Source organism: Mesoplodon densirostris, chromosome 8 (genome assembly GCF_025265405.1).
Source record: "Mesoplodon densirostris isolate mMesDen1 chromosome 8, mMesDen1 primary haplotype, whole genome shotgun sequence".
NCBI lineage: Eukaryota > Metazoa > Chordata > Mammalia > Artiodactyla > Ziphiidae > Mesoplodon > Mesoplodon densirostris.
The window spans coordinates 82093440-82112113 of record NC_082668.1 but is presented as its reverse complement, the minus strand read 5'-3'; the positions used below and the strand labels follow the sequence as shown (position 1 = coordinate 82112113).

The following is an 18674-nucleotide window of genomic DNA, read 5'->3' as shown; positions in this document are numbered from 1 at the left end:
TGGTTTCCATTGCTGTGCAAAATCTTTGAAGTTTCATTAGGTCCCATGTGTTTATTTTTGTCTTTATTTCCATTTCTCTAGGAGGTGGGTCAAAAAGGATCTTGCTGTGATTTATGTCATAGAGTGTTCTGCCTATGTTTTCCTCTAGGAGTTTGATAGTGTCTGGCCTTACATTTAGGTCTTTAATCCATTTTGAGCTAATTTTTGTGTATGGTGTTAGGGAGTGATCTAATCTCATACTTTTACATGTCCCTGTCCAGTTTTCCCAGCACCACTTATTGAAGAGACTGTCCTTTCTCCACTGTACATTCCTATCTCCTTTATCAAAGATAAGGTGACCATATGTCCGTGGGTTTATCTCTGGGCTTTCTATCCTGTTCCATTGATCTATCTTTCTGTTTTTGTGCCAGTACCATACTGTCTTGATTACTGTAGCTTTGTAGTATAGTCTGAAGTCAGGGAGCCTGATTCCTCCAGCTCCATTTTTCGTTCTCAAGATTGCTTTGGCTGTTCGGGGTCTTTTGTGTTTCCATACAAATTGTGAAATTTTTTGTTCCAGTTCTGTGAAAAATGCCATTGGTAGTTTGATAGGGATTGCATTGAATCTGTAGATTGCTTTGGGTAGTAGAGTCATTTTCACAATGTTGATTCTTCCAATCCAAGAACATGGTACATCTCTCCATCTATTTGTATCATCTTTAATTTCTTTCATCAGTGTCTTATAATTTTCTGCATACAGGTCTTTTGTCTCCTTAGGTAGGTTTATTCCTAGATATTTTATTCTTTTTGTTGCAATGGTAAATGGGAGTGTTTCCTTGATTTCACTTTCAGATTTTTCATCATTAGTATATAGGAATGCCAGAGATTTCTGTGCATTAATTTTGTATCCTGCAACTTTACCAAATTCATTGATTAGCTCTAGTAGTTTTCTGGTAGCATCTTTAGGATTCTCTATGTATAGTATCATGTCATCTGCAAACAGTGACAGCTTTACTTCTTCTTTTCCCATTTGGATTCCTTTTATTTCCTTTTCTTCTCTGATTGCTGTGGCTAAAACTTCCAAAACTATGTTGAATAAGAGTGGTGAGAGTGGGCAACCTTGTCTTGTTCCTGATCTTAGTGGAAATGGTTTCAGTTTTTCACCATTGAGGACGATGCTGGCTGTGGGTTTGTCATATATGGCCTTTATTATGTTGAGGAAAGTTCCCTCTATGCCTACTTTCTGCAGGGTTTTTATCATAAATGGGTGTTGAATTTTGTCAAAAGCTTTCTCTGCATCTATTGAGATGATCATATGGTTTTTCTTCTTCAGTTTGTTAATATGGTGTATCACATTGATTGATTTGCGTATATTGAAGAATCCTTGCATTCCTGGAATAAACCCCACTTGATCATGGTGTATGATCCTTTTAATGTGCTGTTGGATTCTGTTTGCTAGTATTTTGTTGAGGATTTTTGCATCTATGTTCATCAGTGATATTGGCCTGTAGTTTTCTTTCTTTGTGACATCCTTGTCTGGTTTTGGTATCAAGGTGATGGTGGCCTCGTAGAATGAGTTTGGGAGTGTTCCTCCCTCTGCTATATTTTGGAAGAGTTTGAGAAGGATAGGTGTTAGCTCTTCTCTAAATGCTTGATAGAATAAGCCTGTGAAGCCATCTGGTCCTGGGCTTTTGTTTGTTGGAAGATTTTTAATCACAGTTTCAATTTCAGTGCTTGTGATTGGTCTGTTCATATTTTCTATTTCTTCCTGATTCAGTCTTGGCAGGTTGTGCATTTCTAAGAATTTGTCCATTTCTTCCAGGTTGTCCATTTTATTGGCATAGAGTTGCTTATAGTAATCTCTCATGATCTTTTGTATTTCTGCAGTGTCAGTTGTTACTTCTCCTTTTTCATTTCTAATTCTATTGATTTGAGTCTTCTCCCTTTTTTTCTTGATGAGTCTGGCTAATGGTTTATCAATTTTGTTTATCTTCTCAAAGAACCAGCTTTTAGTTTTATTGATCTTTGCTATCGTTTCCTTCATTTCTTTTTCATTTATTTCTGATCTGATTTTTATGATTTCTTTCCTTCTGCTAACTTTGGGATGTTTTTGTTCTTCTTTCTCTAATTGCTTTAGGTGCAAGGTTAGGTTGTTTATTCGAGATATTTCCTGTTTCTTAAGGTGGGATTGTTTTGCCATAAACTTCCCTCTTAGAACTGCTTTTGCTGCATCCCATAGGTTTTGGGTCGTCGTGTCTCCATTGTCATTTGTTTCTAGGTATTTTTTAATTTCCTCTTTGATTTCTTCAGTGATCACTTCGTTATTAAGTAGTGTATTGTTTAGCCTCCATGTGTTTGTATGTTTTACAGCTCTTTTCCTGTAATTGATATCTAGTCTCATAGCATTGTGGTCGGAAAAGATACTTGATACAATTTCAATTTTCTTAAATTTACCAAGGCTTGATTTGTGACCCAAGATATGATCTATCCTGGAGAATGTTCCATGAGCACTTGAGAAAAATGTGTATTCTGTTGTTTTTGGATGGAATGTCCTATAAATATCAATTAAGTCCATCTTGTTTAATGTATCATTTAAAGCTTGTGTTTCCTTATTTATTTTCATTTTGGATGACCTGTCCATTGGTGAAAGTGGGGTGTTAAAGTCCCCTACTATGATTGTGTTACTGTCGATTTCTCCTTTTATGGCTGTTAATATTTCCCTTATGTATTGAGGTGTTCCTATGTTTGGTGCATAAATATTTACAATTGTTATATCTTCTTTTTGGATTGATCCCTTGATCATTATGTAGTGTCCTTCTTTGTCTCTTCTAGTAGTCTTTATTTTAAACTCTATTTTGTCTGATATGAGAATTGCTACTCCAGCTTTCTTTTGGTTTCCATTTGCATGGAATATCTTTTTCCATCCCCTTACTTTCAGTCTGTATGTATCTCTAGGTCTGAAGTGGGTCTCTTGTAGACAGCATATATATGGGTCTTGTTTTTGTATCCATTCAGCCAGTCTGTGTCTTTTGGTGGGAGCATTTAGTCCATTTACATTTAAGGTAATTATTGATATGTATGTTCCTATTCCCATTTTCTTAATTGTTTTGGGTTCGTTATTGTAGTTCTTTTCCTTCTGTTGTGTTTCTTGCCTAGAGAAGTTCCTTTAGCATTTGTTGTAAAGCTGGTTTGGTGGTGCTGAACTCTCTCAGCTTTTGCTTGTCTGTAAAGGTTTTAATTTCTCCATCAAATCTGAATGAGATCCTTGCTGGGTAGAGTAATCTTGGTTGCAGGTTTTTCTCCTTCATCACTTTAAGTATGTCCTGCCACTCCCTTCTGGCTTGTAGAGTTTCTGCTGAGAGATCAGCTGTTATCCTGATGGGGATTCCCTTGTGTGTTATTTGTTGTTTTTGCCTTGCTGCTTTTAATATGATTTCTTTGTGTTTAATTTTTGACAGTTTGATTAATATGTGTCTTGGTGTATTTCTCCTTGGATTTATTCTGTATGGGACTCTCTGTGCATCCTGGACTTGATTAACTATTTCCTTTCCCATATTAGGGAAGTTTTCAACTATAATCTCTTCAAATATTTTCTCAGTCCCTTTCTTTTTTTCTTCTTCTTCTGGAACCCCTATAATTCGAATGTTGGTGCGTTTAATGTTGTCCCAGAGGTCTCTGAGACTGTCCTCTGTTCTTTTCATTCTTTTTTCTTTATTTTGCTCTGCAGCAGTTATTTCCACTATTTTATCTTCCACCTCACTTATCCGTTCTTCTGCCTCAGTTATTCTGCTATTGATCCCATCTAGAGTATTTTTTATTTCATTTATTGTGTTTTTAATCGATGCTTGATTCGTCTTTAGTTCTTCTAGGTCCTTGTTAACTGTTTCTTGCATTTTGTCTATTCTATTTCCAAGATTTTGGATCATCTTTACCATCATTATTCTGAATTCTTTTTCAGATAGACTGCCTATTACCTCTTCATTTGTTAGGTCTGGTGGGTTTTTATCTTGCTCCTTCTCCTGCTGTGTGTTTTTCTGTCTTCTCATTTTGCTTATGTTACTGTGTTTGGGGACTCCTCTTTGCAGGCTGCAGGTTCGTAGTTCCCGTTGTTTTTGGTGTCTGTCCCCAGTGGCTAAGGTTGGTTTAGTGGGTTGTGTAGGCTTCTTGGTGGAGGGGACTACTGCCTGTGTTCTGGTGGATGAGGCTGGATCTTGTCTTTCTGGTGGGCAGGTCCACGTCTGGTGGTGTGTTTTGGGGTGTTTGCGGACTTTTTATGATTTGAGGCAGCCTCTCTGCTAATGGGTGGTGTTGTGTTCCTGTCTTGCTAGTTGTTTGGCATAGGGTGTCCAGCACCGTAGCTTGCTGGTCGTTGAGTGAAGCTGGGTGCTGGTGTTGAGATGGAGATCTCTGGAAGATTTTCGCCGTTTGATATTATGTGGAGCTGGGAGGTCTCTTGTGGACCAGTGTCCTGAAGTTCGCTCTCCCACCTCAGAGGCACAGCACTGACTCCTGGCTCCTCAATTTGGGATGATTTGTTGTCTATTCATGTATTCCACAGATGCAGGGTACATAAAGTTGATTGTGGACCTTTAATCCGCTGCTTCTGAGGCTGCTGGGAGAGGTTTCCCTTTCTCTTCTTTGTTCTCACAGCTCCTGGGTCTCAGCTTTGGATTTGGCCCCGCCTCTGCGTGTAGGTCGCCGGAGGGCGTCTGTTCTTCGCTCAGACAGGACAGGGTTAAAGGAGCAGCCTCTTCGGGGACTCTGGCTCACTCAGGCCGGGCGGGAGGGAGGGGCACGGAGTGCGGGGCGAGCCTGCAGCGGCAGAGGTCGGCGTGACGTTGCACCAGCCCGAGGCGCGCCGTGCGTTCTCCCAGGGAAGCCGCCCCTGGATCCCGGGACCCCGGCAGTGGCAGGCTGCACAGGCTCCCGGAAGGGCGGTGTGGACAGTGACCTGCGCTCGCACACAGGCTTCTTGGCGGCGGCAGCAGCAGCCCCAGCGTCCCACGCCCGTCTCTGGGCTCCGCGCTTTCAGCCGCGACTCGCGCCCGTCTCTGGAGCTCCTTTACGCGGTGCTCTTAATCCCCTCTCCTCGCGCACCAGGAAACCAAGAGGGAAGAAAAAGTCTCCTGCCTCTTTGGCAGTTCCAGAGTTTTCCCGGACTCCCTCCCGGCTAGCTGTGGCACATTAGCCCCCTTCAGGCTGAGTTCTTGCCGCCAGTCCCAGTCCTCTCCCTGCGCTCTGACCGAAGCCCGAGCCTCAGCTCCAGCGCCGCCCGCCCTGGCGGGGGAGCAGACAAGCCTCTCGGGCTGGTGAGTGCCGCTCGGCACCGCTCCTCTGTGCGGGAATCTCTCTGCTTTGCCCTACCCAGGTATGTGGGGAGTTTCTTGCCTTTTGGGAGGTCTGGGGTCTTCTGCCAGCGTTCAGTAGGTGTTCTGTAGGAGTTGTTGCACGTGTAGCTGTATTTCTGGTGTATCTGTGGGGAGGAAGGTGATCTCCGCGTCTTACTCTTCCGCCATCTTACCCGGAAGTCCCACACAATTTCTTCTTATGAAAGCCTCAGCTCTGCTTTTAACCTCTTTCAGCTGATTGAATCAGGCCTGCCCAAATAATAATAATTATTAAAATAAATCTCCATTTCTAAAGTCAACTGATTATGGATTTTAATCCCAGCTACAAAAAACTTCACAGCAACACCTAGAATAGTGTTTGAAAGAATAACTGGAGACTAGCCAAACTGACTCATCAAAAAGACTACCACAGTAATATATAGAAGTTTAAGTATTGGTTGATTTCTCCAAATCTCAAAGAGCATTGAAGATTGCTCATTTGAAATTCAAACCCTGCTCTCTTTAAGAAACAATTAAACATATGTATATATTATATGTCTGATATTTCCTTCTTATCTGGTTTTCATGGGAATTGAAAAGTTAAAGAAAGCTCAAATCTTTCTTACTGTAAATTTTTGTCTCAATTTTTATAAATATAACGTGCAAAGGAGGTATTTCTGGATAAAGAGTTTCCTATAACACAAAGCCATAGAATATGCCTTTCCATTATTTCTCTTTTTTAAAAAAAATTAGAAGGGATAGTTTTGTTGACATCCTAAATACCATTGTCAATAATGGATAGCATTAACATTTATATATTGATATGTTAACAAAGAATTAGAGAATTTGTTTTCATAATCCATAATCAGTATTGTAGAAATCTGAGTCCATAGAAAGATATATGAGATTTCAGTTATTGAGAAGATACACCATGAGGTGTCTACAACATTTTAGAATGAGTGATGCAACTTCCATTCTTTTCTTTTGGCTTGTGATTTTGATGGTTTAAAATAATGCAATGCTGTGCTCACTTTGGCAGCACATGTCTAATACTAAAATTGGAATGATACAGAGAAGATTAGCATGGACCCTGTGTAAGGATGACATAAATTCATGGAACATTCCATATTTTTTAAAATAAATATTTTGTTATATATGAACCTCATGGTAACCACAAACCAAAAAATTATAATGAAACAGAAAAAAAGAGGAAGAAATCCAAACATAACACTAAAGATAATCATCAAATCACAAGAGAATATAGCAAAAGAAGAAGAAAGCAACAAAAAGAACTACAAAAACAACCAGAAAACAAATAATTAAAGGACAATCAGTATATTTCTATCAATGATTAAGTGTAAATAGACTAAATGCTTCCGTTAAAAGACATAGAGTAGCTGAATAGATAAAAAGCAAGACCCATATATATGCTGTCTATAAGAGACTCACTTCAGATCTAAAGACACACACAGACTGAAAGGGGATGGAAAAACATATTCCATGCAAATAGAAACAAAAATAAATCTGAGGTAGCAATACTTATATTTGACAAAATAGACTTTAAAACAAAGACTGTAATAGGAAAAAAAGAAGAACATTACATGATAAAGGATTAATCCAATGAGAGGATATAATTGTAAATATATATGCACCCAACATAGGAGCACCTAAATACATGAAACAAATATTAACAAACACAAAGGGGAAAATTGACAGTAATACAGTAATAGTAGGGGACTTTTAACATCCCATTTACATCAATGGACAGATTATCCAGACAGAAAATCAACAAGGAAATACTGGCCTTAAATGACACATTAGACGAGATGAACTTAGTAGGTGTATATAGGACATTTCATCTAAAAGCAGCAGAATACACATTCTTTTCAAGTGTGCATGGGACATTCTCCAGTATGGTTCACATACTAGGCCAGTCTCAATAAATCTAAGATGATTGAAACCCTATCAAGCATCTTCTTCAACCACAAAGGTATGAAACTAGAAATCAACCACAAGGGGAAAAAACCTGCAAAAAACATAAACACATGGAGGCTAAACAATATGCTACTAAACAATCAAGGGTCACTTGCAGATATCACAATATACCTGGAGACAAATCAAAATGGAAACACAGTGATCCAAAACCTATAGGACACAGCAAAAGCAAGTGTAAGAGGAATGTTTATGGTGATACAAGCCAACCTCAGGAAACAAGAAAAATCTCAGATAATCTAACCATACACTTAAATAAGGAACTAGAAGAAGAAGAAGAAACAAAATCCAAAGTTAGTAGAAGAAAATAACTAATAAATTCAGAGTGGAAATAAATGAAGTAGACTTAAAAAGCTACAGAAAAGCTCAGTGAAACTAAGAGCTGGTTTTTGAAAAGATAAAACAAAATTATAAACGTTTTGCCAGACTCAACAAGAAAAAAGAGAGAGGGCCCCAATAAAATCAGAAATGAAAGAAGAGTTAAAACTGACACCACAGAAATACAAAGGATTGTAAGACATCACTACAAACAGTTGTATACCAATAAAATGGACAATCTAGAAGAAATGGATAAATTCCTAGAAATGTACGATCTCCCAAAACTGAACCAGGAAAAGATAGAAAATATGAAGAGACTGATTTTCAGTAATAAAACTGAACCAGTAAAAAACAAACAAACAAAAAAACCCCAAAAAACTCCTAACAAACATAAATTCAAGACCAGATAGCTTCACAGGTAAATTCTACAATACATTTAAAGAAGAGTTAACACCTATCCTCTCAAACTATTCCAAAAAATTTCAGAGGAAGGAACACTTCCAAACTCATTCTTGAGATCAATATCACCCTGATATTAAAACCAAAGAGATCCCAAAATAGAAAATTGCAGGCCAATATCACTGATGAGCATAGATGCAAAAATCCTCAACAAAATTTTAGCAAAATGAATTCAATAATACAGTAAAAGGATCATTCACCATGATCAAGTGGGATTTATTCCAGGGATGCAAGAATGTTTCAATATCTGCAAATCAATGAAGGTGATACATCACATTAACAAATTGAAGATTAAAAATCATATTAACATCTCAATAGATGCAGAAAAAGCTTTTGACAAAATTCCACATCCATTTATGATAAAAACTCTCAACAAAGTGGACATAGAGGGCACATACCTAAATATAATAAAGGCCAGATATGATAAACCTACGGCGAACATCATACTCAATGTTGAAAAGTGGAAAGCTTTTTTTTTAAATCTGCTTTTTATTCTCTAATCTTTAAATAATGTTTAAACATTACATTCCTAGAATAACTCCACTTGACATGGGTATTAGCCTTCCTCTCTACTACCTCAGTGAGTTTTCACCTCACAGGATCCCCACTTCCCTACTCTCTAGCTAGAAAACGAGGGTTTTATTTCTCCCACCCTGTTGCACACTGTTAATAATTGTGACTGCATTTGAGACCAAGTGTTGAGAGGATGGAGAGAGAAAAAAAAAGTGGTAAAGATTCTCTTCACACTTTGGGGACCACAGTTCCTCTGGACAGAGAGAAGGGTTCACATTCTTTAGAGATTTTGGAGCCTGCTCAAATATTGATTTCATTGCTGTTCCCACTTCCATGGGAATGCCTGGGGCTAGAACAGGGGAGGATGGATGAAACAAAAATATAGGGGCTTTCCTTCACTCTTTCTGACCCCTCAGAGCTTCCTTTGTCACTCCTCAGATTAGAGACAGAGGCTTTCCCTTGGCACACTTTCTGTCTACACATAGTGAGTAGTTACAGGGTTCAAATTTCCTTTGAGTCCAGCCTGGGAACCACCAGAAGAAAATGAAATGGGAGACTCCCCTCCAGTTCAGTAGTACTTCAAATTATGGTTTCCTTCTCCAATCCACCTGCTCTTATTATTTTTCAGAGTCCTCAGAGGGCTTCTGCATGCATTGTATTGAGATTCTAGCTGCATTTCAGTAGGAGAGACAGAGTGAAAATTTCTTACTCCATTTTACCCAGAACAAGGACTGACACAGGTTTTTTTAGGTAAACATGGTAAATGAAATCTTTCATACCTCTGAGTAGAATATATTTACTGTTAATATTTTACCTTAAAATGCATTTTGATCTTCAGAAGTTAAGAGGGTCATTCCTCTGTATAGTTAAACTATACAGATTTTTTATTTGCAAACTTCTGTCCTCAGAAATTACAGCAGAAAAAAATGCATATCATAGATTTTAAAATAATGAATCAGAGTCATAGATCAGACTACATATATAACAAAAATCTGACATCTTTGTAGTTTAGGCGTTTGAAAATAATTGCATTTCCCTGAATTCTCATTAATAAAAACCATTTATTATTGGGAACAGCTTATGAGCCTATCATCAGATGCAGTTCATTATGTGGCCTTGCATTACTATTATCCATTTTGGCATAGCCTAACTTATTCTTAGCAGGGTTGGAACTTTTGCATTGTCATCATTTAAGTGCTTTTTGTGAGGTAGCAGAGTGATGGTGGAAAGAAGCAATATGTTTGGAGTGTGAGCAAACACTCAGACTTGAATTTTCCTCTTGAAAGGAGTTATTTCCCATCTGGCACTTTTTAGCTAAAAATATTAAATGCGTGTTTTTTTTTTGTTTTTTTTTTTCCGCGGTACGCAGGCCTCTCACTGTTGTGGCCTCTCCCGTTGCGGAGCACAGGCTCCGGACATGCAGGCTCAGCGGCCATAGCTCACGGGCCCAGCCGCTCCGTGGCATGTGGGATCTTCCTGGACCGGGGCACGAACCCGTGTCCCCTGTATCGGCAGGCGGATTTCTCAACCATTGCGCCACCAGGGAAGCCCTAAATGCGTGTTTTGACTATTACCTCTGTTGCTGAGCCCCGAGTAAAGAAAAAATTTAGGTATCTGTCAATTGGAGGATTTTTAGGTTCATGGGAAATGCAGACTACCTGAAGAAGTAGTTGGCATGCTTGGGCCTAAGTTGTCCAGGATCTACAAAATGCCTATGAGCAGAACTTACTTGATCAGGCAGCACAGTGCTGAACAAAGAGAATGAGCTAGAACCCCTGGATTCTATACTTCGTTTTACCATAAAACAATGCCAGGTTAGAATTTTCGAACACTTAAACCCCCATTGTCTCATTTGATCTTCGCAACCCTGCTGTAAGCCAAGAAGACCTCATACTATAATATTTTCCCAGTTCTAGGGATGAGAAACAAGGTCTCAAAGCAGTTAAGATCTTCTACTCTCTGTTAATCTAATATTCTTTCCACTTGAATGTCACTAGTCAGATGTAGTACTAGAAGACTCAGTTTCTTGATCTGTAAATGTAAAGATTTTCACTCCCAGGTTTTTTCCAGATCTTTTCAAGTTTGATCTAGTCACATTTTCACATTTTCGATACCTGTAAAACATAATCTTTTACTTCATAAATGATTTCTTAGGAAAATTTTCCTGATTTCTCAACCTATAAAATAGTCACATATTCTGTCACTAAAATATCAAGCATTTCTTCTGATCATACTCTAGTGCATATGTACTGGCTATGGATAAGGGCAGAGTATATCTTAGTATAGTTGATAGCATCTGATTTCTCATTGTGTTTACAGAATTATTTAATTTGAGAATTTTGATCTTTTTTTTTTTTTTTTTTTTTTGCGGTACGCGGGCCTCTCACTGTTGTGGCCTCTCCCTTTGTGGAGCACGGGCTCTGGACACGCAGGCTCAGCAGCCGTGGCTCACAGGCCCAGCTGCTCTGTGGCATGTGGGATCTTCCCGGACCGGGGCACGAACCCGCGTCCCCTGCATCGGCAGGCAGACTCTCAACCACTGTGCCACCAGGGAAGCCCTGATCTATTTTAAAGGCTATTAAATTTTGTTGATCTCAACCACTCACCCAAATTCTCTCAATTTAATTTGTCTCATTAATATATACATCCAATAGAAAGGCAAAGAATATAACTGGACAATTCATTAAAGAGGAAATATAATTAGACTGGATAGGTAGATAGATAGGTAGGTAGATAGATAGCCTCAGTAATAGCCAAGTAAATGCAAATTTAATAATGAGACACCATTTTGCACACATTAGACTGGAAAAATTGCAAAGATTAATAACATACTATGATGGTAAGCATATACAAAAATGGGAAACCTCATATACTAGATTATATGAGTTAATATTTGTTAAGCCCTTTATACAGTGTCTGGCTTATAGCAAGCTTTTAAAATGCTTGTTAAAAATCAATAAATTAAATAATTAAACTGCTAGTGCAAGTGTGAATTGCTTCAAATCTTTTAGAAAGTTATCTGGAAATATCTATAAACATTAAAAATTCACTTAACTTTTGAGTGAGAATTGTTGCTTTTGGCAAATATCTTACAGAAATAAGAGCATCACTATTTAAGAAGGATTTCTATTTCAGCAAAAATACTGAAAATAAATGTTCATCAGCCAGGGAACAAATAATTTTTATCAGAGTCCCAAGGAAACAAATAAGTCATGAGAATTTGAGTTTATTCACAAAATGGATATTTTAAAAGTATAATCAGTATGTAGGGAATACATAGGAGCTATTTCAGTAACCCAGTTTGAATAGGAATAGAGCTGTTACCTTCCCTGGGCCCAAGGAGAGGAATCTGTGACCAAACTCAGAAGGAAAGTAGAGTAGAGGAAAACTCCTTGGGAGGAGAAGTGGTCTTCAGTTGAGGGACAGAGCCAGGCTGAGACAAACTTGCATGGAGGGGGCCAGGAAATAAGTACCCTGCCCTCAGCCTTTTTCTTTAACTTCTTGCCAGGGCTTCCTATTGGTTAACCCCATCAGAACCAACCAGGAGCAAGGGAAGCCATGAGAGTCTGCTTCCCAGAGTGCAGAGTAGGGATGGGTGGAGAGAGGATCTGGGTGGTCAAGCAGAAGATATCTAATACAATACTCATGTCACATGGAGACTACGGAACAATACACAGCAATGGAAAAGACTATGAGCTTATATGGATTGTCCATATCATGGATATATGTATCCATGTATGTTACATATTTGGGAAAAAAATGGAGTGTAAAATTTGAATATGATTTAATTTTAAAAACAGTAATTGTGTGTATGTATGTATATGTGTTTATATATGTATAAATGTATAAAACTATGTGTATATATATATAAACATGCATGTGAATATATTAGCTTTTTATTTTAGTATTTCTACAAAGTCCTTTGAAATCCATTAGAATGATAAGACATCAGAAAGATTGTGATAGTGCTAAATGCAATTTGCGTGTTCATGGCAGGTGATTAGTAATATACATTGGCTGATGGAGATGGCTGAAATATAGTTTGTAATTTGCATAAACTAAATTTTGCTTTGTAATATGAGTAGACAACACAGTGTGCAGATAAATGAACCTTCAGAAAAAGAAGATGCCAATTCTATGTTTTTCTCATATCCACATGGCTGGAATTTAAATGGAGCGGAGCATACTGGGATCTGACCTGCTTTTGAGTCAGGGAAACATAACAGTCATTTGTAGTCAACTCCAAAGCCAGGGAATTCAATGAGGCCCTTAGCTCTGCAGCAACTTATCTCAAAGTCAAATTTTTACCTTCAAGTCTGGAACATTTGTTAGATGTTATCAGGTAACAAATCTGTTTTCTTCTGTTCAATTGGGAGTCTCTAAGTATTTCGGAACATTTTTGTTTACAGAAATTCTTTTTATAAACATCCTCTTCCCCACTTTTAAGAGATGCTTATGTTTATAACACATTTCCCATTTTTAAAGTGTTTTCAAGTGTCACTGACTTTCAAATATTACCTTTTCACAAAGCAACTTGCAGACCTTGTTGTTTTAAAAACACATGACAGATTTGGACTTGCTACAGATAACACACCATGCTTGCACAGATGTTTCATCAGCCTTACCTGGGATCATTTTCAAAATTCCAGGGCAAGACAGGAGTCCCACAGCCCAATGCCTGGAATGCAGCCAGTCTCACAGCACTGAGTCAACATGGCACACAGTGAGTCAAAGCTACAAGATACCAAACATCTGGTGTTCTCTCTTTCTTTCTCTGTCTCTCTTTCAATGTCTCTCCATCTCTCTCTCTCTGAGAGAAATATGGATGCTCTGGCATTATGGGCACAGAGTCTATTGGAAAGAGTCCTAAGAGAGCCAAGGTTTACGTGTGAGCATGTGGGAAGGAACGTGAGTCACACTTGGATCTTTTCAGGCCTGGCTGCACATGTGCAGAACATTGGCCATCATTAGTGTTGGCTTCTGATGTGAAAGGCAGCAATTCCATAGCTGCATTTTAAAAAGAAAAATTCAGGTGTGACAAAGACTTTGCTAAAAGGATATTAAAATAGGACTCTTTTTTTAAACATCTTTATTGGAGTATAATTGCTTTACAATGGTGTGTTAGTTTCTGCTGTATAACAAAGTGAATCAGCTATACAAATACATATATCCCCATATCTCCTCCCTCTTGCGTCTCCCTCCCATCCTCCCTATCCCACCCCTCTAGGTGGTCACAAAGCACCGAGCTGATCTCCCTGTGCTATGTGGCTGCTTCCCACTAGCTAACTAGTTTACATTTGTTAGTATATATAAGTCCATGCCACTCTCTCACTTCATCCCAGCTTACACTAGGACTCTTACTTTTTAACCTGCCGGAGTGGAGCCTTGCATTAAGGACATTTTGTTGGTACTTAACAATGGACTCGTGTACATTTTCCTGAGGAGCAAGTCCTTTGGGTCTAAATTCTGATTACTTAACCTAAATGATCTACCAGATGGAAATTATATCCTTGACATTGTAGAATCATAACTCGAATGAAATATCTCATAATTAGTGAAATCTGAATGATGTTTTTTAGCATAAATTCCATGTAGCAAGCTAGAATGCAGTAATAGTGAATGAGCTAGTCTAATAATTGCTTACACTATTTTCATGATTCATCTTTGTAACTCTGGGTGCCTGATGGTGGTGGTATAGGTAGAGATTCATAAAGTGTCTGAAAGCTTTCATGATAAAGAACAAACAGGTAATTATTACTGAAAAACTTGCATAAATCAGGTCAAAATTTGAGAATCTTAACATTTTCCCATACCTCCAATATCCACTACTTTAACACATAGGAAGGTTCTATGCTAGTAGGAAATGGAACAGAAAGCAAAACAGTAGCAAAATAGAGCAATAAGAAGTTAAGTGAATAAGTTACTAGTGGGGGTAAATTACAGACTATGACTCTTTTATGATGTCAGGGCAGTTAGAACAAATGGCCACCAAATGATATGACAAACTTCTTGTGAAATATGGCTGAAAAGCAGAATGGCATGTCAATACTACAGGTAAGATGCTGACAAAGGGGTCTTTATCTGAATAAGAATCTTTCAGCTGGTTTCCAAGTGCATAGTTGTGCTCAGTCCATTTTCTTCTTTATTCCTACAGTGTTACTAGTAAAGAGACTGTACCAGGCAGCAATTTTGACCGTGTCATGTCACAGTACGTTTGCAGATTGGAGCCTACTGATAATCCTTATGGAGCTAATACTAAATTTTTACTAGCAGTTCACGACTTAATATTGACCCATAGATAAAACTGTCCATAATTTTCCCTGCTGCCTCTCAACACCACTGATTTTCTCTCACTGTCACCTGCCCTTACCCCACTCCCCCCATACTGTGGTAGCTCTTAAGGAAAAGCTAAAAATTTGCTACCCAATTAGGAAGCCTGTGGATGCAGAAGCAGAGGGATATATGAAAAGGTGAGAAAGCAAAAAAAAAAAAAAAAAAAACACCAAAAAAGGAAAAAAAGATGTTTTAGGGGATGTAGAGTTTCATACTCCTAGACTGTGCTGATATGCCTACTTGGTGACCCACTGCCAAAAAATCTTCCTGAGCTAGCAGAATTTTCCACTTAGCATAATATTCAGTCAAAGGTCAAAAGCCTCTTGTTGGGTTTCAAAAATTAGCAGAAGTGTCTAATACCTGTTGAGTGACTGCTAAGTAACAAGCATTTTGATAGATATTTTATTCTTACAAACCCCTGTGAGCTATGATACTATTAATCAAATTTAAGATATGGGCAAGCAAAATCTCAGTAAAAGGTTAAGTAATTTACCAAAACCAGGGTGATGGAGCCAAAATTCAAAGAAAGATGTCAAGCCCCAGAGAGTATCTCTGCTGCTGCTTTTGCCATTCCACCTTGCCTTCTGCGTTGTTAGCCGTGTTTCATGTTTTAATGAGATTTAACTCAACATAGATCCATTCGTTTATCCAGCACTCAGCAGGCATTCGTGGAGCGCTGTGTGGCGTACTGTGTTACTTCCTGAAGCCTGCTGAGATTAGGTGCACTGGCAAATTGAGTTTGACGTGGGACTGGGTCAGATGGTTGCAGGCTGATCGTTTAGCTCAAGCATTGATAGGTGCTGCCTGGTGAGGACTCCTAAGGATCTTGTGGGCTGAGAGTTGGAAAAGAACTAGGTAGGTAGCAGAAAGTGAGAAGGTACTAATGACTAGTCTTACATCTTTTAAAATATCACTAGAATTCATAGATTCTAAATGAACCAATTGAACTACATTTTCCAAAATTCTCTGCGTGTTTCTGGTTAGGGCGGAAAAGAAATCTTTTCATGAGAGATTTGGAAAGCAAGAGTGAAGCAGCAACCATTTTTGTCTTTATGCTCAGGTCAAGGGAGGTGCTTTTGTTGCTCACGCGTGTTGTCACTTAGCTGTTGGCTCACCTTGGGAAGAGTGAGTAGCCAGGCCTACAACTGCCTCATCTTCCCCGATCCTCCTTCAGTGTTTCTGACAATGTTTCTGTCAGCGGTGTGTTTAGCTCCATGACAAAGACCAGCTTCTGTCCTCATAGAGTTACAGCTAGCAGGTGCTGAGAGGTGCCAGCTGGTCCTTGGGCTTCCCGCTTACAACTATCCCCTCTTCCAGACCATCTGTGACCTGTGTGTTTCAAGATACAGCATCAGAAACAAAGGCAGTAATCTTACTGAGACTGCTTAGCCAGCTTTCACATTGTGTGAGATCAGATTCCTCTATCAAACTCTGCTTCTCTGATTCAACTCTGACCAATACACTAGGAAAGGAAGGATCTAAATATTTTCCCTCCTCACTTCTACATTGCATGACCTACCTGCATCTAATACTCTTGGAACCTCAAATATTTGGGTGCCTCAGGAATTGCATGTCTATGAGTCAGGAAGCAGGCTCTCACCTGACGCCAAATCTGCCAACATCCTGATCTTAAACTTCCCAGCCTGCAGAAGCGTGAGAAGTAAATTTCTCTTGTTTATTAGTCACTCCACATTTTCAAGTACCCCTTCTAAGCCCCTATGGGCTAACAAGTATCCCTCTGTATTAGGAGGCCAAATTTCTCTTCTACACTTCAAACTTGTATATCGAGTTGCCTACTGAGAAAGCCCAATTAGATGTACTATATACAAACTAGAATTTAATTTGTTCAATATCAAATTGATTATTGCTCATCCCATACTCTGAAAAAATAAATGAACTAATAGATAAGCAAACACCCCTAATATTCTCTCAATGTTTTTCTCTTTAACTATTGGAAAAACTATCAATCCAGTGCTCAAGCCAGAATGCTAGCAGTTTGCTTTTATTCCTTGCTGTTCTCTTATTCTTCACATCCAATCATCCAGCCATAAAATTTCAAAACATCTATCAAATCCATTCATTTCTCTCCACAACCACTATTTCAGCTCAAGCCACCCATTCTCCAAGAAATGACCATTGTTATTGTGTGTATATGGTAAGATATAATGCAATATATGCATTTGCTACATGTACATTATATATTATATTTGTTGGCAATATGTACTTTATATATATTTACATATATGAGATCATGTTACACATATTTTTCTGAAAGTTGTTTTTTATTTTTTTTGCGTATGTGGGCCTCTCACTGTTGTGGCCTCTCCCGTTGCGGAGCACAGGCTCCGGACGCGCAGGCTCAGCGGCCATGGCTCACGGGCCCAGCCGCTCCGCGGCATGTGGGATCCTCCCGGACCGGGACACGAACCCGTGTCCCCTGCATCGGCAGGCGGACTCTCAACCACTGCGCCACCAGGGAAGCCCTGAAACTTGCTTTTTTACTTAATATTTTATAAACCACTTTTCATCTAGTGCAAAATGTGTTATGAGTGTACCATTATTTATTTAAATTATACAAGTAATAGACACACATAGTCAGAATGCATACGGAAAGCTATGAAATACAGAATAAAATTTTCCTTTTCCCATGGCCTCATTTCCATTCTGCTATTGCAATCACTGCTAAAAATTTTATTGTGTTAGTCATACTGAGTTTAATATTACAACTTTAAATCCTGTGCTATACCTCTGCTTTTTGGTTTGTCAACATTAAAGAGTATCTATTTACTCCCTTAAATAAAGGATGAGAATTCACTGCATTTATACCATCTTCCATTCCCCTGCCACAAATTAGACATTGTTTTACTGATTTATTTTTAGTTTTTCATGTAGTAATTTTAACTTTTAACTGTATTCTTAAGCTTTTATTTCTTTTATCAACTTTTAACAATATCTATGGATTCTACTTTATGAAAGGTAAGGAAATTAATTAACCCACTGATCTTTTCCTAGATCTTATTTTTCTCCATTCCATATCTCAATTTCTGTTGGCTAAATCATGATTTTTCCAACATCAAGATTAATAATATTGCCTAGTATGCTGAGTTACATCACTATAGTTAAATACACTCTCCTTTATTTCTAGGTTTCTTCTCAAGGGTAAAAACCAATAAATAACATTTGTTATACCCACATCTAAATACATGTATTTACTGTACAACCAAATAAAATATTTAGACCATAAAAGGAACAATAAAATGGTATGTAACTGGAGATTCCAAAAGGCAAGCCTCACGGCTTCTCTTTTATTTCCTTTTCATTGTCCTTAATTTCTTCTGGGTAATTTCAAATGTCTTTTTTTCTATCCTATGTAATACTTCTTGGATCACCAAGAACACACCTGCTGCTTAACAAGTTGATTTTGTTACTTGTTGTCATAGGGAAGACACATACCAATGGGAATTATAGGCCACCTCAGTAAGAGGTGTTAAAATGAACTGACTATTAGAAGTTTTCTGAGTTCCTGAATGTCCTCCAAGTTTTATTTTCTTCTCACACTTGATTAATAATTTGGCTAGGTATAGAATTGTAGGCTTAGAATTTGAAAGTATTACTCAATTATCCTTATTCAGTATCGCTGATGAAAAGTCTGAGGTAAATGTGATTTTTATTTCTCGATATATGTTTTTTTTTACTCTCCCACTTTCTCTCTCTTGAATCTTTCAGGATTTATCTAGGTGTGGGTTTCTTTAT

At 38.3% G+C, this 18674-nt stretch overlaps 1 pseudogene; it reads left to right on the top strand.

Annotated features, from left to right (window-relative positions):
• Positions 1-6340: 6340 nt before the first annotated feature.
• On the top strand, positions 6341-6439 carry LOC132495580 (U6 spliceosomal RNA; annotated as a pseudogene).
• The last annotated feature ends 12235 nt before the right edge of the window (positions 6440-18674 follow it).